Genomic DNA, 25,739 nt, shown 5'->3' with positions numbered 1-25,739 from the left:
GGGGGGGGGGAGGGTTAACCTGGCTCAGTTTAACTTTTTTGAATGGTAAAGCAAGTCCTTTACAGTCTATAGTTTCCAAGTTTAGTTTTATATGAATCGGCAGTATGTTTTAACTTAGAGTCAAATTTTGTAGAAAGCTTAATGATAACTTAACCTGGACAGTCAAGTTCCTTATTTTCTCAGTTGCCATGTAGCTCCATTAAATGTCTAATGAAACTCCAAACCCCCTATTTTTGAATTTCTAATCAATGAACTATAGAATTGATTTTTCTGTCATAGTTAGAGATTGCATATATAAAAATTGGCGCATAAAAATTATGTCAGCCTATCGCCAATGTATATTTACGTTGTCAAAGTCAGACGGCTTTCTTCTGCCTAACTCTCCAGGTTGATATTAGGGGATATGCTTCATTGGCTGGAGCCAGTGAAGAGAAGTAGTGAGTTTCTTTTAAGTTAGTTTAGGAAAAGAAAAGTATTGTTTATTGGCCACAAGCTTTACTTTTACCATCAGCCTCTATTCAACTCCTGATCACAGCAGTGGTAGAGAAGAGCTTCAGCAAAACTGGAACTACTCTGTAGGAAAACCAGCTCCCTTGGCAAAGTGGGTCAATGGTATTGCTTACTTTCAGGGAGAATGTCTGGATTTTCAATCATCACATATTCAACAAGACTGATTATTTGATATTAGCAATGAAATCGCCTTTCATGATCCATTTGGAACATTTTTTGCTTCCCTGACTGATGATTGAAGTTCAAATACTAAAAAAAAAAAAAAGACCTTCTTGTTATTCAGCAGAGTTTGTCATTTTAAAAGAATAAAAATAAGATTTGTCAATGTACAAAATTTCCATGAATGGATTTAATTGATTTTTACTGGTTTGCCTGGCTTTTTGAAATCTCTGTCCTCTAGAATCTTTCAAGGAATTCTAAGTACAGGGAGCGCTATGGCAACTCTGATCTCCTCCCAGAAAATGCAATTTTTGCTTTGCAAATTACCGAAGTCATACAGAGCATCAGAATAACTTCTGGCTTCCACTGTGATAGATATGAAGTCATTGTACTTGTACCAGCAGTCACTATAGTATTTGTATTTGTCCTTCCAGTACAGGCAAAAATTAAACACAAGCCTCTTCTCCTTGAACTAGAAAGCAATGCCAAAAACTTGTGCAACACCCATATTTCTCCCTGCAAGAGGATTTAACTTTCACCTGATTTAAGTAACAAAATAGCCCTCAAAGATACTTAAAGCCTTGCCGCAATTAACATAACTGCATTTAGATGCCATTCATGACTGATAATTCCAACACCTTGTGGGAAAAAAAAAAAGTTGCATGCTGTAAACATTATAAACATATTCAAATAAGCTTAACACAATCTGCCATGCTTATTTCTGCCTAGATCATGGACCAGCGAAATGGTTAATGCAAATGGATTTATAATTTGCTTTGGGGGGCCAGTTTCTTCTCCTTATTTATTAGCCCAGCTGATGGGGCAGATTTGATGAGGCACTTCTGGAATAATTGAGTCATCACACAAAGAAGGCTGCTAGCATTCAGAGTGGTTTTATCAGCAGCAAGCAGGCCTGATTACTGACAATTACACTCTGATCCGGTGATGGAGGAGAAAGAGCCAACGAGTGGGAAATGTCCGTGTTTCTATCCAGGAATAATTTCTACATTCATTTTACATGCTAAGTGTTTCCTATCTCTGCATAATAAACTGTAAACAGGAATAGATGGCACAATGTCCCTTAATATTTCCTGGTAATGAAGACACAAATGTACAGTGAGTGCTGATAAATATAGATGAAACATAAGCTATTCTCCTAGTCTGTATTGTTACCTTTAAAACAAATGCATTTTTGTGGTAAAAGCATAATCATAGCTAATGCAAAAAAATGACAGAAGATTGAAACTGTCCTTGTAACTACATAGGAACTTTGTAAAAGTCCTGTTAATCACTGCTGCTTTAAAGGCTCAGGAGCTGAAGGTGAGATACTTGAAACCACATCATTTTGTTTCTCAACAGTCAACTGTGAAGAACTCCTTGGGCGAACACAGCAGGGACAACACCGAAAGTGACCTCCATTAGCACTCCGAGAGAGCACATCTCAACGCAACACTGAGAAAACAATGAAGCTGGCACAAAGAGACATCTTCACCAGCATGGGCTTCCACTTCCCCTCCATCAGGCCTTTCGACAAAATGTTAGCCCCAAGATTGTATGCTCTGTCCTGTAGAGCATCTAGAAGATGGCACTGCCATCTTCTAAAATGGCATTTTTAGCCACTTTTTCTACTGGATGGTTTATTAAGGTAACACCTTGAGCAAAAATATATCTCATAGGGATATCTTATTAAGCGAGCTTTCCCTCTGACTCAAAATCTCGTTCAAATGCCCAGAGAAAGGATGTGTTCATATTTCTTAAGGAGCTGCTATACATTTAAGTGGGAAAAAGTTTAATTTCCATAATATCAAGAGTTTCCTCTTTTAAAAAGCCAATCAGGTGCAAAGTTCCGCATAATGAAGCTGCTTGGATCTGTTTGCTTCATCTTTTTTCTAAAGCTCCTTCCTGACTGCCAAAGAAATAAAAGTTATCCTCTGTTCTCCTGTGGTAACTATGGAAACTCTGTTTTATTAAACTAACCACTTAACTTCAAGGCTTGTGTTGCAACACTGAATGTGCTATTTTGAGTAACTATACTAAACAATCTTATAATGTCAAAACATTTGTAATAAAGTTCAAAGAGCACTTGTTGATTCAAAAATGAAAATTTTTATTATGTAAAGGGAAATTTCTCTACTTAGTCTATTTTATTATATAGATTGTTACACAGTATGCTTGATATTTAGGCTTAGACATTTTTCATTTTCCTGACCCATTTTAAAGAGATTTTTAGATTTTTTTCCCAGCAAGTCTGCTGTTTTTCCCAACAATAACCATTTTTCATAAATATATTTACCATATTCTGTAAATTTAAATTAAAAGAATAAGGCCATTTATCTTCATTGCCTGACTACAAAATATGAAATAGGAGAATCTACTGAAACTTCTAAAAAAAAATTGACATGACCCTCAATTGTTGAGGCCAATGGCACATTGGATTTTTGCAGAATGACCTTGGATTTTATTCTCAATGCAATGCTTAATTTAAATAGATTCTTTTAATAAAAGTATCCTTCTAAATATTTAGTTATTACTGGTTTAATGCACATTTATTGAACAACAACCAATGGATTGCTCCATGCCAAAGAGTGAGCATGTAAAGATATATGAAGCGTGACTCTTGTCGTCACAAGTACAAACCAGGAAACTGAGGATTCCAGTGAGATGTGGAAAGCCTAATTATTGAGGGAGGCAGAGGCACAGTGGGACCAGACTGGATAAGCTTGTAGAAAATGATGTTTCCTCAAGAATTCATCCCTAGAGAGATTTAGAGAACTTTGACTAAAATAAATAAATGTCCCAAAGGTCAATTGGAAAGATACAAATAGTTGAAATTGTAGTTGGCCTGGCTGACCATGTATTAAAGCCATATTTTTCTATAGGTACATAAGGGTCAAAGGAGACTGGATGGTGAAAATTAAATAGCTAAAATTAAATGCTTAGAATCTGATCATTTGTAATTTTCCAAGGAACTTTCCCCTTCAGTGTCAGAACTGCAAACTCTATCTGCAAAAATGTGATCTCTCACTCAAGTAGTGGATTAAGTGAGAGCATCTCGCAGAACTCTGGACTGAATGGGTTTTGATGGCACCTTCATCTTGATTTCTCTGTTGTGCCTGATATTATATCACTCATGTCCATCTGATCTTCTCCATGCCACTATAGCTCATGGAAGTGAGAGGCTGTGTCTTATTGTCCTGTTACTACAACGTAATGCTGTGGACAGAGTAGGTGCTCAATACAGGGTTATTGAATTAAGTAAGCCAAAAATAATACTCTTCTGATGCTTGAGATACTGTTCTATCAATTGTATTTTAATACAAAATATCCCAGACACACAGCGTCTGGGACTCTATAGATTTTTGTCTCACTGCTATGCCAGCTAAGGAGACTTTACACTTTTGTCTTCCCCTAAGTTGAAATGTCAGATCCCCAAATGCAAAGGAGAACAAGCATGAAATGTAATAGAATTTATGGCCAGATTTCCCCTAAAGTCTACTTTTATCGAATTTATATGAAAAATTATAGTTTATGATTTAAATTGGCCCTTTTGTGAGAATAAAAGCCAAAGATAAAATTAGAATATAGTCTTAATTTTTTCAAATTTGGGAAGAAAACCATCTAGGAAGATCTCTAATTTGTTTAAACGAGATCCAGTTCCTGGTTTTTAATCCCTCACTTTTCTTACTTGTAATGTGCCAGAATGTCCTGACTATTATGCACTTAAAAATTTTATTTTAACCAAGGTTTATCCATATGCTATAGATTGATGACTTGTTTTGGAGGTAAGATGGCACTCGCCACAAGGAAAGACAAAGGTAATCTACTATTTTTATCAAAATAGTAAAGAGACACAGTGCTTTCTAAATAAATTTAGCTCACCTTTACTGCAGTCTTACCAAGTGACAGGCACTAGTGTGAGTATTCACAAGCACTTTTCCTTAGTTATCACGATGGGCCTATAAGGAGGTATTAGCAGTTGTACATGTGAAGAAAGGAAACCAAGTGAGCTTACTACCTTACCCAGTGTTCACACAGGTAGCAGGAGGTAGAACCAGACTCCACATGATAACCGTCAGCTTTTAAGCACTGGGCTCAGCATACTTTGGGACCGTCAGGTCAGCTTTCTTTCTGTAGCAGGAACCTTGCCTTCCATCCACTGACATTCCTCTCTACTCACCTTTACTCAGTTAAACACAGACTCACTAAACACTCCAATAAAGCTATGTATTCATTTGCACCTTGAATGATACACTGTGTTTACAAAAATATCATGTGGAGAATTGTGTGTGTGTGGTTTCGTTTTGTTTTGTGTAGGGGGTGTGTGGCAAAGTGAAAGATGGAATTCTCAGAGTTGGTGGTAAACATCTCTAGGATCTACAAAATGAATATTCTAACTTCTACAGACTATATCAGTCTTGGCCTTTTGAGAAATATTTTCTCCTCTTTGTTCACACACAGGAAAGTCTTCACTGGATTTATATTTCCAGCTGTAAAATGTATCCCATCTACTGGGTGTCTCATCTGCTGTATTAGTTATTTATTGCTGCTGTAACAAATTTCTAAAAACTTAAGGACTTAAAACAACACAAATATGTTCTCTTATGGCTCTGTAGGCCCACAGTCTGGTACACTCTCACTAGGCTAAAACCAAATCAGGCTGTACTCCTTTCTGGAGGCAGAAAGAATTCATCTCCTTGCTCATTTTGGCTGTTGGCAGACTCCAGTTCCTTGCTGTTACAGGACTGAGGTCCCTGTTTTCTTGCTGGCTGTAAACTGAGAGCCGTTCCATTTTCAGTTTTTAGAGGTGGCTGAATTCCTTGGCTCATGGCTCTGTTCCTCTGTCGTCAAAGCCAGCAATGGTGGGTTGAGTTGAGTTTTTCTCATGTGGCATCAACCTGACTCTTTCTCCCACCCTTCTCTTATGGAATATATGACTAATTGAGCCTACCTGGATAATTCAGCATAATTTCCCATCACTAAATTCTTAATCTCATCACCCTCCTTTTGCTTTGTAAGGTAACATATCCACAGGGTTCAGAAATTAGGACACAGACTTCCCTTGGGGGAAGGGGAGACATTATTTTGTCTACCACATTCTTTAGCTACATATATGAATTCTAACTGGGTTAAGGTATTAATGCTCTTTATATGAGCCATGTGACATCACAATCAGGATGAGCAAGCGTATGCAATCCTCAAAAAAAAAAAATTGCAAATTAGCATGATAATACCAACACTAAAAATATTGAACATCTTTAGTTATCCCCTAAAACCAATTTCCTTAACTTCTCAAGTTTTCAAAGGCTGTCGAAAAGTTAGGAATCTTTTCTCTTTGGGGGTAAAGTTTATTTTTAAATAGTCTTTACTTACCTTCTCTAATATTCATTGGATTTGAACTGGAGAGTTTCCATTGCTACTGATGAGAAACATCATCAGAGGAAAAATAGAAAGAAAGAAGAGAAAACTTAATTAAATGGCAATTATCTACAGCTTATTAACTATATAAAACAATCCTTTCAAGTAATTTACATACTGACTATTGGAGTATGGGTTGGGGTACTAGCAATCTTGAATAGTCAAACATAGTATTCATTCAAAAGAACTCCCCCTCAACAAGAAAACAGGTGTCTACTGTTATCAGAAAATGCTTTTTAGATTTGAGCCCTTTTGTATATAAATACATTTGAGAACCTTTTCTAGGGACACACCTGAGAGTGAAAGTCTTTAAAAAAAAAAAAAGAATCAGTGGTTTAACACTAATTTCTAATCAGATCCCACAGAAAGGAACAGCCCGCACGGCAGCTGTACTTTTCCCAGGGTTAATTACCTTTCACTGCTCTCTGCTAATGAGTCAGCTGTTCCTGTCACCGCGCACTACACTGGTTCATCTGGAGCTCTAGTTGTGGACAAACACCGAGTGACAGTCCTATTTACATATGGGGGTGTTTGTTGTGCAAAGATTTCAAAGGATTTTAAAAATCCTTTAATTTTCATGTGTTTCTATGTTAAAAATATTTTTACAAATGAGATTTTACTTGGTGAACTATTCTTTCCTCCCAGTCCACTGGATCTACCAGTAGTCAGTGCAAAAGGCCAAATCCTTGCAAAGAGGCAAACTTCCTCACTCCCACAGACAGCTTTGTCTTACTGATTCCTTAGCATGGTTATAATCACTCTATTGGGATGAGACAGAGCTTTGAAAGTTTGTAACCTCCTCTGCTTCCTAAAGAGATTCCTACAGAAAATTAAATTCAAAGGTAGAAAGTAATCTAAGAGAAAAAGATGCAAAACAAACAAAAAAGGCAAAAAAAATCTTAGATTTATTTGTACATTAAAAGTGAATTAAAAAATAATTTAGATCTGAAAACTGTATTCACCTAATATTTCTAGGTCATTGTAGGATATGTGTACACATATATAAGTACATAGATGCATGTGCATATGTATATACATATATACACGCATATGATTTATTACATAGATAATAGCTCTGCTACCCAGATAATAGTCCTGCTCCCCAACTCATACTGTAGACACAGTTTACCTTTATGCATTTTTTGAACATTGCAACCAAAAGGTTTACACATTTCTTCCCCCTTTTTTTATTCCAGAGGAAACTGAGAGGCAATATACAAATGTGAAGTATCTATTGAGGTCTTTTTTGACAACCTCCAAAATGCCTCTGAATAGAGGCTACTCTCCCACTGGTAAGTTTCTTGATTTAACCCTCAGAGCAGTGGCTATCAGATTTTAATATGCGTAAGGATCACCTGGGTACTTTGTTAAAATGCAGGTCCTACTTCTGACATCCTGATGTCCTGCATTTCTAATAAGGGTCCAGGTGTTCCTGCCGATCCATGGACCACACTCTGAATAGCAAAGTGTCACTGCAGTGGCTCTTAAACTTTAGCTGGTGTCAGAATTACCTGGAGGGCTTGTTAAAGCACAGGCTACTGAATCAGTAGTATGGAGTGGGGCCTGAGAATGTACATTTCCAGCAAGATCCCAGATGATGCAAGTGCTAATGGTTTGGGGGTCACATTTTGAGAAGCATCGCCTTAGATATCCATTATTAAATGCTCTGAAGAATCCTAATCCCCAAAGGCAAAAAATATTCACATGGAACAGTAGCATTTCCACTTTATTCTAGAGCTATTTATTTGCTCTGATTTTAATATTTTATGATAGAAAGAAACAGAAAAAAAGTGAACGTTTTGGCCCATCCTTGAAGTACATTCTGAGAACCACTTTATAGCATATTGAACTTGATCTTCCGTTCAGATGAAGCCATTCATGTCAAGAAAGAAACAGCAATTAAGTACTTCTTCATTACAGGTGCCATTATCAAATGTAAGCTCACAAATTACAAATGTAAGACTGCACAACATTTAAACTTGCCAAAAGCAAATAAAATATGAGGATGAATTAATTAAAAATCATATAATAAAAACAAATTTCAATATCAAGAAATAATGCAAATTTCTTTGAGACTTCAATGTTTTACCAGCCCTAGTAAACTCTGACATTTTCTAACTGGTTCGATGAGTTTCTCATAGACACCATGTGAAGTGTTCTTTTTCTTTTGCTATTTTGAAGTACACACTATCTTAAAGTCTCCTTAAAATATTAAAATGAAAACTTTTGGTCTAATACTAAAAATACATTTGCATTTCTGTTCATGTAAATATCTCAGTGATAAAGCTCTTAAAAGGGAATTTTGCAACATCACTTATAGAAATAATACGTATATTTTAGAAAGAGGAGAATACAACCAGTTAATAATGAGAAAAATTATATAATGAAATCTTGCTGAGTGTGATTTAGTAAAGAGATGAAGGGCGAGTCTCCCAAATACCAAGCTTCTCACTGAGAAGAAGATAGGTGCTTTAGCATTGATTTACTCAGACCAGGAAAATCTACCCAGTAATCCTGAAACATGGACTAATTAAATTGTACTCCAATAAAGTTGGGAGAATATGGCACAATGTAAGAAGTATCAGTAAGCATAGGAAAAGGCTATTAAAAAGAAACAATTCCCCTTCTGAATTCTTGCCAGCACTTATTTGGCTTTGCTATCTCACTGATTTTTTTTAAAGCTATTTTAAATCTATCAATCTCATCTAAACACAAGAGAATTATATTGTCTCAAATAAGGAATTTGATTAATACCAGTGTAAGCAGCCCTCTTGATATAGAATGGTATTATTTAATAAGTTCATTAACTTATTTACACAAATCTTCATTAAGCACCTATTCTTCTGGAGAAGAAGGGAAACATTTTTGTAAGCAGGTGGAGTCTTAGTGAGCAGAGAGGGGTGTATGGTGTGTGCTGCTTTAATAGTACAGATATATCTGCTGTACAAATCAAAGAGGCAGTAAAATGAAAATCTTTGAGGAGATGTTGGTACTGAATTTATTTCTTGGTAACATGGGACAACAATTTGATGGGTTTGATAAGAACTCTCCTCTGGAAGTACAAACATCAGGGTATATAGTTTGAGTAAAGAACTCATAATCGTACATATTTAGAATGAAAATGTACAATTGTTGTCATGGGCCGAGCCTGCATGTGAATATCAACATCCTAACTGGTCTTTCTCCTTGGAAGGTTTTTAAGAGTTACAATGAATCAGACTAAATACGTGCCTTTGGTCATTGGAACATCTGGTTTTATAGTTGTCTCATGTGATTAATCAGAGGTCAGTACAGTTCACATCAGGCATTTTGTCCTATGCTTATCCAATTCCATCCTATTATTTTTATTGGTTTTCATTGGCCAATCAGTTTCTCTCTATGTCAGTGTTTCATTAGCTGTGGCAGATTACGGAAGGAATCTGACCTGAGTTTTCTCTCAGAGATAACAGACTACGTATTTTTTTTTACTATGTTGAGTTTTCCCCCCAAAAAGCGTGTGCATGAAGAAAATGCCTCAGAAGATCTATGACATCCCTGCTTTTAAAGACCTAATATGAACACTGTGCTGTTATATTGAATGATAAGAGAGCTTGCAAAATGAAGGCTTTAAGTCAGAGATATTTGTATGGGTTTCCTTTCATCTGTTAACTTCTCCCGCTCCAAGTCTGGGTTCTGTGTTCCCGTAGGAAGCTACCTACACCTCACATAGCAGCTGACCCACCAGGAGAAGTCACTGTCGGTATATACTCATCATCTGCTCTAGACTGGACACTCCTGCAGGGCAAGGGCAATTTCGTTTCCCTTCACAGATAAGGTACTCAATGAGAATGTTGACTGAGTGCCAGTTGACTATTAAGAAAACAGGGAACCATGACAAAGTCACTGCCTCTGTGATGGGAATTTTAGGAAACAAGTGGATGAAATACTTAGAGATAAAATAGGAAAATATCCATACAATGTAGCAAAAAGTCATGCTGGTGAAAACACATAGTTGAGCTTAGCTGAGAGTAATAAATGTAATGCCATAAAGTAGATTATTGAATTATTGATGTTATATCTAAAGACCAGTGAAGTATAAATAATCATTTTATAAACAGTTTGATTATAAATTGAGATTAATTTTGCAAACAAAAAAATGGACCCACAGTATAGGTAGTAGTATTATATCCTAGCCACTTGAACACAAAGGGAAGGGGGTATCGAAATTTAAGGAGTGCTACTGCTGGTTCAACCACATGTTAAAATTAGAAAAGTGGCACATTACAAATGCTGAAAAAGACTAAATGGAGCAGTTCTTGAAAATATAAAATAAAATTACAAGATAATACAAGAAACATAGTATTTATCATGAAAATATACATGAATGTTGTACAAGGCATACTTCTCTCAAATTAGATAGTGGACGTAAGGAGGAGAGAAAGTAGTAGACAATGCTTTGAGTGAAGTAAATTTAGGTGGGAAAAGGTAAAAATAAAATCAGATGAGGCTTTCAGCTGTTGCTGCCATTAGTGTGTGTATCAACACTGACTCAGCCACCAGACCGGGCATCTTATATTTCTGTTATCTTTTTTAAACCTGACAACAACCTAAGGATGTTGACATTATTGTTATTCCCAATTGAAGTTGAGCAAACTTAGTTAACACTGGCTAGTAAGAACTCGTGCCAAAATCATGTCTGATGCCAACGTTTTTCCTGCTATGTAGCACTCGTTAGAGTGGCAGTGTGACGTTAGACAACTCTATGTCTTTCTTTGAGCAAATCATAGAAAAATCCACAACAAAAGAGCAGAGTCAAGGAAATATAAACTTTTGTGCTACATTTAGACTGGATATAGGCTGCACAGAATATTCAGAAAATCAGTAACAATTGCTAAGATAATGGAGACACTGAAATTGTATATGTTTTTAAAAAATCGTAAAGCCAGTATGTAGGGAAGACAGTGATAAATGACCCAGGAAATGCTTCATGGATGACAGGAGACCCTGAGCACTGGCCCAGGGCAGCAGATTCAGGGAGTGCCGTACTTTGTCACTGAGTTATCACCAATGCGAGTTGGGATCCTAACTGTGACATCTGCTAGTTCTCGATCTCAGAACTATGTGACTTCCCTAATCTTCAGGTTCTTCACCTATAAAAAGGTGAAAAAACAGAATCTTCCTCTAGAGCTGTTAGGACCCCATGAGATGTCACACATAGGAAGGCACAGAGTAGAAATTCTGCAAAATTCCACGATCCAAAAGATCCAAAAAGAGATCACTCCTTACACAAAACCCACTGAAAACTTCATAACCAAACTTCATAACCCTGTGTGGTCATGGTGAGGACTCAGCTTGATGAGACTGATTAAACCTTGAGATGTTAAACGAGCCCTTTTCTTTTCTTTTTTTTTTTTTAAAGCTTTTATTTATTTATTTGACAGAGAGAGATCACAAGTAGGCAGAGAGGCAGGCAGAGAGAGAGGAGGAAGCAGGCTCCCTGCTGAGCAGAGAGCCTGATGCGGGGCTTGATCCCAGGACCCTGAGATCATGACTTGAGCCGAAGGCAGTGGCTTAACCCACTGAGCCACCCAGGTGCCCCAAACAAGCCCTTTTCTTCAAGAGAATATGCAGTTAGAAGGAAAATTCATTAAGTACTCAGTCAAAAAAATATTTGTCACTTTTTAAAATTCAATTATTTCTTTGTCATAGATACTGTTATAAATGTTTTATACATATTAGATATTAACTCAATTTACACAACAACTATATGGATAAGGGATTATTTATTATTCCCATCTTTCAAATGAGGGGATTAAAACAGAGAAGTTAAGTACTTGCCCAGAGTCACGAAGCTAGTGAGAAGCCACACTGGAAATTGAATTCTAGCTCCAAGGTATATGTGTTTAATCACAACAGTCTCTCATCATCATGAGACAGGGAATAGAAAAGCAGGGATAGACAGCAAAAACTGTATTCCAGTGTGGGAACCAAACCAAAAGCCAAGGAAACAGCAAATATACAATTGCAATCTAAAGCAGTGATAAGTGCTATTAGAAAACAAGGTAGGCTGGTAGATACGGAGTATTTCAGATTGAAGTAGGAATTATCTTTATTCATTTGAGAAACAGTAGAGAAACCATGTGCCTGGGGTGAAAAAGAGCCCTCACATCTAGAATATGTGAAGAACAATTGCAACTCAATAGAAAAATCACTCAATTAAAAATGGGCAAATGACTTGAATAGATACATCTTCAAAAAAGACATACAAATGGACAATAAGCACATGAAAAGACGTTCAATATTATTAGTCACTAGGGAGATGCAAATCGAAACCACAATGAGATAACATTTTATACCTTGTAGGACAGCTATAATGAAAAAGACAGACAGTAACAAGTATCGGTGAGGATGCGAAGGAATCTCAGACCTTCATAAACTGTGGGTGGGAATGCCATTTTATTGCATAGTCTTTTCCAAGGCACCATATAATCCAGCAATTCGACTCCTACATACATACATGAGAGAAGAGAAAACATATGTCCAGAGAAAAGTGGACATGAATGTTTATAGCAGCATTATTCATATTAGTGGAAAGGCAGAAACACCATCAAATGTCCATAAACTAATGAGTGGATAAAATGTAGTATATCCAATCAAGGGAATATTACCCAGCAATAATAAAGAATGGATTATTAATATGTGCTGAAAGACAAGTAAGCCTTGAAGACATGCTAAGTGAAAGAGACCAGTCACAGAAGACCGCATGTTGTATGATGCCATTTTCACGAAATTTCCAGAATAAGCATAGCTACAGATACATGAAGTAGAATAACAGTTGCCTAGAGTTTGGGGTGGAGGGAGGGTTGGTTGTAGGCTGATGGCTAAGAGGTGCAGGGTTTCTTTGGGGAAGCAAAGTGTTTTAAAACTGGTCATAGTGATGGATGCATAACTGCGAGTGTACTGAAGACCACTGAACTTTACACTTCAAGTGGGTAAGTTGTATGGTATGTGGATTATATCTCAATAAAACTGTTTCATAAAACAGATGGAGCCATACAGACTATAGTAAGGAGTCTGCGTTTTAAGTGTGATGGGACGTCCTTAAATGACAGAGCAGAGGGGTAGGAGGAAGAAAATCAGTTTCTAGGCCAAGGCAGTCATCTGGGTATGAAAAGGGGGGCCTTGTCTGGGACAGAAGTAGTAAAAGCAAGAAAGATAACAGTTGGAAGTTCTATCTCCAGGAAAATAGAAGGATAAAATACCAAAAGAAGAGATATGGAGAGCAGAAATATAATTACTGCCTGTTACAAGCCACACTCATTGCTCCCAACACGTCTGACACTGTTCTGCATGGAACGAAGCCAATCTCAATCCTCCACTCCTCACCCCTCCCTGCTCCTGACTCCAGAGGAAAGGGGCAACGCCATTGCCCCTTTGCCTTTCCTAATTTAAAAGCAGTTCCAGTTGGAGATGAGAGTCCCTAGCTTTTCTGGTTCCCATTAATCTGAGTTTCTATGCCAATATCAACCATTAATAATGTCGAGGAGTTAGGTAAAAGCCTTGTTTTTAATAATATCATGTGAACGTAATAATAAAAACTAGCATGTTCAAGGCACTTGCAGTCTAAACCCATTTTACACAGAGCTGGTACTGAATTTGTTGCCTGATTTTACAGGGAGTGTCGAGGCTATCAACTCTGAATGGTCTTGGACTTTCATCTCTATACTTAACAAATATATTTCTGTCTCCACTCCCTTTTTCTCTGGTTTTAGAGGAAGAGGCTTTCTCCTTCCTTCTCAGGGTGGGTTCTCCATTGTTCCTACTTCATCTAGCTGGTTTGCCTTCCATATCTTCAAACTTTTCAGTGTTCTTATCTCTTCTGGCTCCTTCTATTTAATATATACACATATAGTGCTATATCTATTCTTCAGAGTCAAACTTCTTAAAATCCCCAGAGACATTTTGTTCTCACTTCCCCTTCCCTACACAACCCATGGCCATCTGGCTTCCAACCCCTTATTCCACTGAAGTTTCTCAGCTAAGATGACCAATGACCTCCTATTTGGCATGTCTTGGGGTGAATTTTCAGTCTGTGTTCTGAGTAATTAGCACTAGTGCTGAGTCTTTCCTTAAGAAACTGTTTCTCTCTTGGTTTTGTCTGACACTCCTGGATTTCTTAGCATTGTCTAAGTTCCTTTATCATTGGTTCTCCTTCTTTTTCCCTTTATATTCCTGGGGTTCCTAATTTTGGTCCTTTTCTCACTTTATTCTCCTTGGAAACCACATCCAAATGTCCTTCTCTCCTTCCCAACCAAGTCTCACTCTTGAATTTCTTGATTCACTGACCTTATAGCCAACATTACCACCTGCTTGTCTTTCATTCAATGTGTACATCATCTTTTCCTCAAATAACTTCTTCCTTCTGAATCTCTTATCTGGGTTAACCACCCATACTGTAATCCAAGCCAGGTGACTTGACACCAGTTTTCAAATCTGTGTCCTGGGCTTGCCTCTTGGATAGCACAGGTCCCACTGTATTCTGAATAACAGTTAGCTGTATCACCTACAGTGGTGTGAGCTTTCACAATGTTTATGGTTGTGTCTACACTGCTTGACACAGTTGCTGGAAAACAGTAGATTCTTGTAGTTTTATTTTCAATGGATAGATTCAAGACTTTCTTCCTTGAAATTTTCCCTGATGCTATCTCTAGGTAAAGGTGGTCTTTCTGTTCTTCAGGCCATAACTAACTTTCAGAGAAGAAATAGAATTGACAATGCCTGATGAGATGCTCTGTCCCCATATACACTAAGGTTGAGAGGCAGAGTGGAATTGCATGTGTCCATGGACTATTCTATCTTTGCATAGGTCATGGTGGTACACAGGCCTACATAACCTGTTCACAATTTTTTAGTACTGATATTTACATTTTTTTACTTGACTCTCTTGGAAAATTTAGTACATGTAAAATACAAACAATATCCAAAAATCATATCTGGCTGGAGTAAAATATTTTCTTTATCTATTTATTTACCCATAAATTTTTTAAATAGGCTCCACACTCATGATGGAGCCCAACATGGGGCTTGAATTCAGGATCACGAGATCGAGACCTGGGCTGAGATCAAGGGTCGGATACTTAACCCACTGAGCTATGGAGGTATGATTGGAATAAAATATTTTAATCTCTTATGAATTTGACGTGGTGTCTAACTATGAAGGGTTCTAGGGTAACTAAAACTCTTCATTCTTATATTCTCTCTTTCTTTTAACAATCACTCATGTGTTCAAATGTTCAAAGCTTCTCTGCTAGATTCTGAGGAAAATGAAATGATTTTAAATAGAGTTTGTCTTCTAAAGGATTTTTGTCAAATCTCATTAACTTGAAGCATTTTAGTTAGTACTGTATTTTCAACATGGTATTTGCAAAAGATTCAAAAATGCTTCTAAGTTAATCTTCTATAGTAATGTCAGGAAACCTTATGAGTATTGTAACAGTAACTGCTTAATTAAGATCTAAAATGCAAAACCAAATACAACAATGTATCTAAACATATCTGCAAACTGTAATCTATGTTTCCAAATATTTTTTTAAGCAAGACAAAATCTTAACAAGCCCACAGACCGAAGTCACGGAGGTCAAATGTGCAGCCGTCAGTCTGCCCTGCCTGAGGCCTTGGGTCAGGCACAGCTCTGACCTTGCAGCACATCCCGCCTTCCCATGGCACAGCCTTCTCATGTATGAAAAGGGACTGGTAACAGCCCTTCCCTGTACCCCATAAGCTGTTGCTCCGGTTGGGGCTGTTGTGTGAATTAAAAGAATTCATAGACGAAAAGTACTTAGAAGAGTGGTTGACACCATGTCAGTGCTATCGTATTATTATAATAGAAAAATGCGTGTCTTCTGCTTGACACCAAACTACTCAGAGGAAAAATTCAATTATCAGACATTTTTAAGTATCTCTGTTGATGCTCACAGATTCTGTAAGCTAAGATTTCTGGCTGTTGGGCCAAATGTTTCACTTTTGATCCAATGTTTAGCAGCAGAGCTAAGGTTCATTCGGTTCTTTGCACAGGCTACTTCTGATATCAGAGTTAATTGGCATAGTAAATATGTGCGTCTCAGAGAGGTATAGTAAGGACTTATGCTGGGATGTTTTCATTATAAAAAGTTCATGGAGTTACAGAATATGGGGAGTGAAAAGAACAGTAGTGCTCACCCAGCATAGCCCTTAATGTGACAGATGTTATCAATAAGGAAAATAAAGCAACTTCTCAAGTCTGAATCATTCTACCTCTTAATGATATTTAACTATGAGTGGAAACCAGACAAACTTGAGACCCAGTGTCATTTGACACAATGTTGCTGACACTGATTTTTTTTCTGTGTTTTGTTTTTTCACCTACATTGTGCCCAGATACCATTCTGCATAGGGACATATGGAGTACATGGATTTAGAGAACAGTTAGATTTGGGGCTCAAGTCTCAATCCTGCTGGTGACCTAAGGAAAAATATCTTACTGTCTCGGTTTCAGTTGTTTCACCTGCAAAAAAGGAGACTCGAGTGGAAATGTTATGAGTATTGAATTATATAATACCTAAAAAGAACTTAACACCATGGGTAGCTCAGTGTAAGCACCTGGTAAATATTAAGAGTTATTATTATTACTATTGTCAAACATAGTCTCATTTTTATGGGAAAGATCCATATGTACAATGTTTGTACCAAAAGTTCTTTATTTAAAATTTTATTTTTATTTGCCAAACTTTAAGAAATAGTTCTTGGGTCAATGATTTTGCCCAAGTCAAGTCAGAATCCTTCAACTATTTAATGATATTTAACTATGAGTGGTGTGTGTGTATGTGTGTGTGTGTGTGTGTGTGTGTGTGAATGAGGCAGCAGAGGTATATGTGCACATTTCCATTATTTGACAGAGCCAAGGTCTGGGATCCTATGGCTTTTTCAAATTCTCCTTACCTCACTTGCAGTTTGCTGTAATATAGCCTACTTATCAACTCTAGTCTGCAAATCCTGGCCCTTGGAATCCTCTGGTTGATAAAGTTTGATTACAGAAGAAAGAGTCCCAAAGAAGTAAGTGAATCAGGTATGGAATATAACCAAACCTCAAATATTTATGGAAGCAAAGTTGGACCCCAAGAAGATACCTGCCATGGGAAAGCTGGTCAGTACATGATTTCATACAAATAACAACAAAAAACAACAACAAACACTTGAAAATTTGACCTTTAAAACAAAAAGTTGGCATCAAAATGTACAAACTGTTTTCTGATCTGAAATCTATGCCTGGAAGGTTATTCAGTTCAACGTGAATATTTAAGAAAGATAGAGCTGGTGGAATATTCTATTAGTTCAAAAAAGTCCAAGTGGAATATATTTAACTGACCTGTGAAAACCAATGTAGGCAGTATTTAGAAAGGTTTTTTATTTGTTTGTTTCATTTAGACTTGGAACCTGCGTTTCAGGAGGAAAATAATAGAGCTTTAATCCCTCGGAAAAAAAAAAAATTCCCCAATACATCATAGAATCTAGGATAATCCTTCATGAAGTCAGAAGCAAAAATAGAAAAAAGAAAAAATAAATAACTTGCTCTACCATTAAAAAGAACCCAAACAGCAACGCGGTCTCCACTCGTTCATGTCCTCAGGTCTGACATTCTGCAGATGACTGCCCTTATTTGTCCCTACATGTTTTCCAAAATATAAAAGTGAAATAGAGTCCCAAGGGCACTGTACTTGAAAGGTTATGAGAGTTAGAGAATTTTAACCATGCCTGCCAAATCAGCAGATGGCTTGTGATTATAATTATATGCATCAATAAAACGAATAATCTTTACAAAATTTGAATTTCTACTAAAGTAAGGGATTTAGTAAGCAGATGCAACAGAATGCATTTTCTTTAACCCTTTTGGTAGACACTGGTATCTTTCACACACACAAAAAAGATCAAGGGCTGTACACATAATAGGTTGTATACTCTCATTTTTACCCCCTTTCTAAAGTAGTCATATTGTCAGCCTCAATCTTTCCTTGATTTCATTTTCTTCATGAGCATATTTCTTTCTCACCACCTTTTCACCCTTCAGAATAGAAATGTTTAGACTAATTCCTGCCATTGTTTGATATTTGAAAGAAGAAAATTTAAAAGAGGTAAATACCTTCATTCAAATTCATACCAAATATACTATAGAAACAAAAGAGCAAACAGTGGATGCATCTTTCTAGCTTATTGTATTTTTTACAAATTAGGTTTTCAATAACAAAATTTTTCATTTTTTTGTTTTCTGATTTGCTTTAATCTATATTTTAGGAATGAAAATATTATTTATTCTATTGAAATAATTAACTATTTCATTTCTGTCTTGTTTTGCATAACAAGTAATGATAAAACTAAGTTTTGTTTCATGCCAAGCTTGAATTCACTCATATAGAAATTGGACACACATAGGATACATTTGCAAAAAAAAAAAAAAAAAAAAAGATAAGACTTGCACACTGACCTTTAGTCATATTTCTCCTTCATGAGGGAAAATTCTAAATTGAGGAAATGAAATTAGACTTTCAAATTTTAGACAAGGTGGGAAGAAAATGTATCACAGAAATTTGTGTACTTATTTTTTAATGAAATTGTAATGTAAATGTTTTTCATGGAATTATCAAGTATAACTCTTCCTTAAGATAATATATCAATTCACCTATTTAACCACGACAAACCAACAAATAAAATGTTTAGTTAGGAGTATTTAGAGAATATGTATTTGTGCAGCTATCTCTGGGTCCTTCTTATTTATACTATATAAATCAAGTAAATTAAAACGTTCTGATCTAAACTGCTATTATATGTTATAGATGACCCTATTTAATAGTATAAATAAGTTACTAATAAGACTTTGAAGGTATTGACAGTTTTGTGAGTTAACACAATTTACTTGTGGCTACAAGATTTATAAGATCAGAAATTCTCCTCAGCTTTGAAATTCTCTCAAAGGTCCAACTTAAATATGCAGATCAAATCCTGTCAGAACAAATATTCCTACAATTGTAATCTGAAGAATTAAACTGAAAAAGCAGTAATTCTTGCCCAGAAGCTTATAAATTTGATGCAAAACTTGTCAAAAAATATTCAAATACTTATAAAGAAATCCAAGTGTCTCTTAGAGTTCACTGAAATGGAATTTTAAAGCATTCAGTAATAAACATGTTCAAGTTTCTTTATGTAGGTGATAAAATATTTTTCAATCATAATGTCCTAGAAGAGGGAATTTTTTTCTTTTTTTAAATCACATCCAAAGTACCAACTAAGAGAAACCAACTAAGCCAAAACTTATGAAATGAATCCTAAAGGGGCAAAAAATAAAGATACTAATATTAAAAATACGAAAGAAATGAGGAGTACACCCAATAACCTTACTACATGAAGACCTTTGCTATAATTTAATACTTATAGATATTCCATTTTGAAATAGGGTAAAATTTAGTATTTCTGTTTACAGAAAGTTAAAGTTGAAATGTCATGAAATTCTAATGTATACTCTGGATTGCCATTAATAAAGCTATGCATAATAAGCCAATTTAACCATAAATACTTAATGTATACTTAGTATATTTAACTTGTTACCTTAGACTGGATATGAGCACTCAGCCATGTAAAATGGAATTTTCAAATCCTTCAAGGAATCTCACAAATTTAAGGCTCTGGAAGGGAAAACATAAGAGAGTTCTGTATTGATGGAAGCGGGTGGTCGGGAATGTGTAACATGATACTGACATGTCCACTTACTGTCACAAACTCCACGTGAAAGTTAGAAAACAAACACTCTTTGAACACCTACCATATACCAAGGGCTTTAGGTATATTATCTTATTTAATTCTCACATGAGTCATGAGTCAAGATTTATCTAGCCTGGCCCCCATCTAACAGACCAGGAAACCAAGGCCCAGAAAAATTAAGTAACTTCTCCAGGGCTATGGATTTAGTAAATGGAAAAATCAGGTCTCAAACACATGCACCTGAGAAGGGGTGTCAGAGATTCTCTTGTCACTTTGTGTCACCTATATAGCACACATGACTTCTTCTCTAGGAAATGCTTTACAGTTCTTATATCATGGATCCTCAGGGGTGAGAATGAGGTCCCCATATTCCTTATAGTCCCGAGTACAATCCTTTGAACCATGTAGTTTTAATAATACTTGTCAAATAAATGAACCTAAATTAAAGTTCCTTCTGTCAACAGAAATTAAGTTCCTCAAATTTCCTTAAAGAAAAAAGTTATAAAGCAGCTAAAACCATTTTCTTAGTGTATTTCCATAGTGAACATTTTTAAAAATCTCTCAAATTCAAGAACAATGTTTGTACAAACAAGTTCACATAAGCCAAAAGGAATGATCTGTGCCCTCTTATCTTAATTACCACACACACAGACCTATTTTGTCCTAAAGAATGACAATTACATTTCTGTTACAGTAATTCCACTCAGTTTTATCCCCAGTGATGCAACTACCCAGACTTCAGTCAAGTTTGCTCATCCTTTGCCATGCTGCTGAGGAGAGGGGCAAAATATTTATAGCAATCCAGAAGGATTGTGTATTTTCTGAACAATTCACTCCTGTATTAATAGGATGAATGTTAGCAAGCACAGAAAAATAGATTATAACCCATGAGATTCAGATTTTAAATCTTTATAACAGGAAAAAAAACAACACCACCACCCTAATATATGTATAATGCCTGAAAGAGTAAACTACTCTTTCAGGCATTATACTCCAGTAGAGTTGCAGAACTCTATTGGAAACTAAAATTGGTAGGTAGCCACTGTGGCCATTTTCATATAGCTTGCTTTTCCCATGATTTCTACCATATTGATTAGATTACATATTGGAAAATTCTTACTTTAGTAAAATCATAGCATATCTTCCCCATATATATTTCACTTGACATTACCAAGACACTATTAATAACTCCCTCTTCACAGAATTGATTTCCTTGTCAATTCTGGTTACTATGAAAATAATAGAGTTTGTAATACATAATGTATGTTATATGCAATACACATAAAGCCTTAAATGAATTATATAAATAAAATGAATACTGGGAACACATTTAGAAGAGGAAAAGTACTTTGAGGCCAAAAAAAAATTTAAAAAAAGGAAGAAGTATATGACCTCTGGTCACCCATGCTATAATATAAACTCTATTATGAATCTCTCATGAATACTATTAATAAGTGATTTATTCTGTATCATAAAATTTCTATATTCTTATATAAATAAAAATGTTCCAGGGCAAGTAATGCAAGTTAGCAAACTGATTTCTACATAACATGGAGAGTTTTAATTTATGAACAGATGATTATGACATGCCATTCTAATACTAAATGACAGTGATTTTTAAAAATTCAATCCTGACACTGATTTTATGAACCCATCTATTTTAAAACACCACACTTATGTTAACAGTACTTTTTCAAACATTTTCAATGAGATTGTCAGAGTTTATTAAATCACTGACTATCCGCTAAGCTGAACAGTTCTTAGAATAAAATATTTAATTTACCTGAATGTCTTGTAACAATATCATCCTCTCTTGAACTAAACATCCTCTGAGTACACAAGTCTAAGGCAGACAGACATTTCAGCAAGGCAAATAAGACTTTCTGGCAACTTCCTGTTGCCATATTTCTCTAAAAGGATCCTGCAATGTTATACTTCAATACTGCAAATGCATTTTTCCAAGGGACACAGTAAGCCAATGCTGCTCAGTGTCAGAGAGCTTTGATTTTTTCCCCCAAGTACAGCAAGCAAATAACCACTAATCCTATTCAATATTACAAATTCGCAGCAATGATTTTATTTGCAGATCCAAGAGAGATAGGATACACGAAGAACAGAGAAGCTTTTATTTTCTTGTTTTGTTGCGTTTGATTGATTGATTTTTAAGATACTGATCAAGGAAATGGTTATCCCACATATGATATTAAATATACCTTAGCAGATGGGACAATTTTACATTGACAAGAATGAACCTCACTGAACACACTCCAGCCCAAGGTTTCCATTATCTTTTAAAAGCAGTAGGACAACTAAAATCAAAGTTGCCTCATGCTTTTGAAAGTTTCTCAAACCTGAACCCACACCTGAATGGTCGTCATTTGTGAAAGCACCATTTCTCCAACAAATAGCCTACCTTCTCAAATTCAAGTTCACTTACATTTTGGGGTACACTTCACTTTTGAAATTCAAAAACTTTTATGAAACATCAAAACAAGACAACAATAACAACAACATAAGAGCATTGATCACTGAAGCAGCATTTCCAGAAGTGATAGCAAAATCCCTTCATTCTGACCTACTTGTCGAGAATCGGACTTTCAGCCCCACGGTTAGGCTAAGATTTGTTCTACTTTCTCCCTAGGGCTTAATTGCCAGACTGACTTACCCGTGCCTCCTAGCCTTTGTTCTGCCTCTCACGCTGACATCAGGGAAGCAGTGATGTAGAATAAAGCAGGGGTGGGCTAGGTTAGTCCAGTGTTTGTGTCGTTGTGTGGTGTGCAGGGACACTCTGTGATACTCTAGTGAGCTGCTAAGCTTTTTTTGTAGGCTTTGTGTCATTTACTTAACGACCAATCTCATTAGCTGCCAGGGTACAATGGGCTGATGCATTTTCTATGTACATACTCTACACAGTGACCCTCAAGGTTGCCGAAGGTCTATTTAATCAGTCAAATGCTGAATATATTTGCAGTAAATCACTAAAAAAAGAAAAAAAAATATGGGACTACCGAGGTATCTTACAGGCTTACTATTTACGGGTGGTTATACGCAGGTAATAAAATGCATGCATATTTAGCCAAAACAAGGGTAGTGCAGGCAGAGATGAATTATCTAGCTTGCACTGCTGACCTTAATTTTAGGAAACTTTCAGAATCAGAGGTATTTTCTGTTTATAAGGAACCTAGATTTGGAATTTAATTTCTGTCTTAGTTTAATCATATTAACAAGACAAAAAAGAATTGCTTTCCTTAGCAGCTTCTCCTTACTCTAAAGTCGCCCCCACCTCAGTCCCACCCCCTGCCCCAGCAGCCCCAGAACTGGCAAAGTTGCATTTATGCCCTCTTTCAGTTACAAGGTAAAAACCCTTTTAACTCCTATGAAAAATGAAATACTGGGAGCACTATGAATGACGACAGCTGTCCATAAGTATCAGGGAGAGTTCTATTGTCCAGCTTGTCCCTGGATAAAATGAATACTTTACAGCAGAGGCTGTTCAGCTTGGCTAAAGAGTATGGGGAGAAGGGGAGGAGGTCACTGGAGATTTCGCACACTAATTTAATCTGGGAAAAGGACAGGCTCTGCATCTCCCTTGAACAGACTGGCAGCAATCTGGGCCCCCACAGAACTATCTCCTTTTGCCCGTGCTCTATTTATTCCTTATCTCTGTTTACCAACCGCTAGGTCCCTTTCATTCACACCACGAGGCCGTTTTCCTACTATCAGTCAGCAGCTGACACTGTGGAAGAGCCTCAAAGGCAAAAAAAAAAAAAAAAAAGAAAGAAAGAAAAAGAAAAAGAAAAAAAAGATCAAAACTAAACCAAAGCTGTATAAACAATGCAACAGTACAAGTAAATGCATAAACCCTGATTCTTAACCCAACCCACAGGGTGCAAAGAGAATCTTTATAGTAAATCCAACAAACCCACCACAGTAAGCTATGGGCCACAGAGAAAGAAAAGTCAAAAACCATTCATGAAATCACCATCCAAAAAAAGTGCTAAATTGTATGCTGGCTACTGAAGCAGCCTAGCTTCCAGGGATGTTCTTATCTCTATCATGGATCAATTAACTAGCAACCAGCAAACACTTACCTTGACCTAAAGGCGAGCTATACATTTCTAAGGGAAATCTCATTCTCATTAAAAATATGCGGGCAGACCAAAAGAAAAAAAAATCTACCAATATGATTAAAAGTTAAAGGGGATATAGTATTAACTTTTCTAACTCTCCATCATGTTGATTTAATTGAAACAAGTCAAGAAACGGGGCATCAGATCTTCATTACTTTTATATAAAGACACTAAAAAGTCCTGGGCAATTCAGTCACCTAAATCTTTTCCCCATGTTTTATGTCAAAGTGACTAACAGCAGAGGAGTTGAGAAAAACCTACTTCACATACAACTTGGTATCTTTTGAAGTCCTCTGCAGGGTCTGAGTGAAAACAGAGACTGGGGCAATTAGTTTTGAAGTGTAGAAAGAGGAGAAAACAAAACAAGTGTTATTTGGAACATTGCAACTTTTAAGTAAATATGAATTTCGAATCTAAAATATGCTTGACTTACCTTCACCTTGAATACTATGTAATGTTGAATATCTCAGCAAATGGGAGGATGTCACCTAACTAACGTAAGTAGTTCTTGAAGTGATTCAGAGTCTATATGATTCAGGGTACATATGTGTGTAAATTTGAAGTGTAGATGCACACACTGCTACCCATATAGACAATGCACAAAATCAGAAGGTGCATAATTTCTATTGCCTACAGTTCCCTACATTTTAAAACTGTGACTGACTTTAAATTTCCCTGAGTTTTTTTCTCTTTGAAATGATTGGAAATGATTGGTTATTGTCATAAAAATCCACACCGTATTGACTCAATCACTAAGACCTTTACCAAAAAAGGGAAAGCAAAATGTAGCTCATTATCTAGGATGATCAATTGGACCAGATTTCAGTTTGTGTTTTCACCTATATGCATTATGAGCAATGAAGTCTTTACTACTTGGATCCTTTTTTCCAAATGAATTAATGAATTAAATTTATCCTTTCACCAGCTGCTAGGCAGCAGATGGAACCATTTCTGAAGCCTTGTTGAATTCAATCCATAAAACTCATTTCCTAGGATTAGCAGTCCAAAGTTTCTTTTAGTGTTTATATTCCGCTTGGGATTTTGAATTTCATGATGATTAAACTTTCAGTTTAACTATTCTTTTTGCATTTCATATCAAACAATTATGATCTTTTAGATTTCTATAACAGACATGGCAGGTCACATAAGGACAAGAATTAATTTCAAGAGCAATAAAGTCATGCAAGTTACATTTTTTGATGTTTGCTCGCATTACTCTACTACCATGGAAACTATTTGCACTGCGCTCTCATATTAATGTCAACCTTAAGAATTATATATTTAATATATTGTGATTTTTGTTTATTTACTCATAAATACTTTAAAGCTATAACTAGGAACATTAACATTATGGAAGTTTAAAGTTTTGCAATTTAGTTATAAAAGTATAATAGTTACATTATCTGCAAATAACTACTGTATATACCAGGTTAAATTATCTAGTAAGAATTTAATTTCAACCTTTAAAAATGATAATAAAGCCAATTACACAGAGTATGTAGATATGCAATTCATTACAGTTTACTTTTTAAAGAGCACGCTACCATGGACAGCTCCAAACATCTTTTTTCAGTTCTTTGCACTTAGAACTGTCTAATTTAAGAAGAATGAGCAAACTTTGAATCTTTCTGGTTGATTCTGTAGCAGAATAGGAGCAACCTCTTCTCAAAAAACAAGAGAATTCCTTTAAACATAACTAAATTAGAACCTCATAAAAGTTCCATGTGTTTTGCTGAAAGGTTCTAAATACAACTACTT

General features: G+C 36.0%; 1 protein-coding gene across 6 annotated transcripts in view; it reads right to left on the bottom strand.

Moving 5' to 3' along the window:
- The window catches only part of LOC101691044 (ST18 C2H2C-type zinc finger transcription factor), a 297,811-nt gene that overhangs the window by 107,415 nt on the left and 164,657 nt on the right, over positions 1 to 25,739 (bottom strand). For 4 of the 6 annotated variants that reach the window (XM_004777517.3, XM_013048442.2, XM_013048450.2 and 1 more), the window contains 2 exons: positions 19,699 to 19,775; positions 6,040 to 6,082 (listed from right to left, as the gene is read on the bottom strand). The gene's annotated coding sequence lies outside the window, so the exon portion shown is untranslated. Of the gene's footprint in view, positions 1 to 6,039; positions 6,086 to 19,698; positions 19,776 to 25,739 lie in introns of all 6 variants that reach the window. The other 2 variants (XM_045075798.1, XM_045075797.1) reach the window with 1 other exon arrangement.

The sequence above is a fragment of the Mustela putorius genome, unplaced genomic scaffold (genome assembly GCF_011764305.1).
Source record: "Mustela putorius furo isolate JIRA1106 unplaced genomic scaffold, ASM1176430v1.1 tig00000151_pilon_pilon_pilon, whole genome shotgun sequence".
Lineage (NCBI taxonomy): Eukaryota > Metazoa > Chordata > Mammalia > Carnivora > Mustelidae > Mustela > Mustela putorius.
The sequence above is the reverse complement of the archived record's forward strand: the minus strand, read 5'-3'. Positions and strand labels throughout refer to the sequence as shown.